This window comes from Cystoisospora suis (genome assembly GCF_002600585.1).
Source record: "Cystoisospora suis strain Wien I chromosome Unknown contig_2750, whole genome shotgun sequence".
Classification (NCBI taxonomy): Eukaryota; Apicomplexa; class Conoidasida; order Eucoccidiorida; family Sarcocystidae; genus Cystoisospora; species Cystoisospora suis.
Window position 1 is genome coordinate 33053 of NW_027155546.1, and position 315 is coordinate 33367.

General features: G+C 47.3%; 1 protein-coding gene across 1 annotated transcript in view; it reads left to right on the forward strand.

Annotated features, from left to right (window-relative positions):
• Window positions 1-287, forward strand: part of CSUI_005700 (uncharacterized protein) — a 2048-nt gene extending 1761 nt beyond the window's left edge. Inside the window, exon 1 of the mRNA XM_068065870.1 lies at window positions 1-287. This exon is cut by the window's left edge and continues 1761 nt beyond it. The gene's annotated coding sequence lies outside the window, so the exon portion shown is untranslated.
• Window positions 288-315: the final 28 nt, after the last annotated feature.

Consider the following 315-nt stretch of genomic DNA (forward strand, 5'->3'; position numbering starts at 1 on the left):
CTTTCTTTCTCTCTCTTTCTTTGATATCTTTTTTCGCGGTATGATGTTTTACGATGGCCGCCGTCGTTCGGTCTTTGGAGGGGAAGGAGGGACAGAGACAGGAGGGACAGGAGACGAAGGGATGAGAAGCGAGGCGACGTCGATGCTGACAGATCAGAGGAGTCAGTGCTTTCGATTCTGTGCCACGATCTTTCTAGTTCTCTCTACGCTCTTCATCATTAGAGTGCAGCAAGAAAAGTACGAACAGAATACCAAAAAGACCCACAAAAAGTTACCACCCTACAAGGTACAAACTCTCACTCTCTCTCTCTCTCT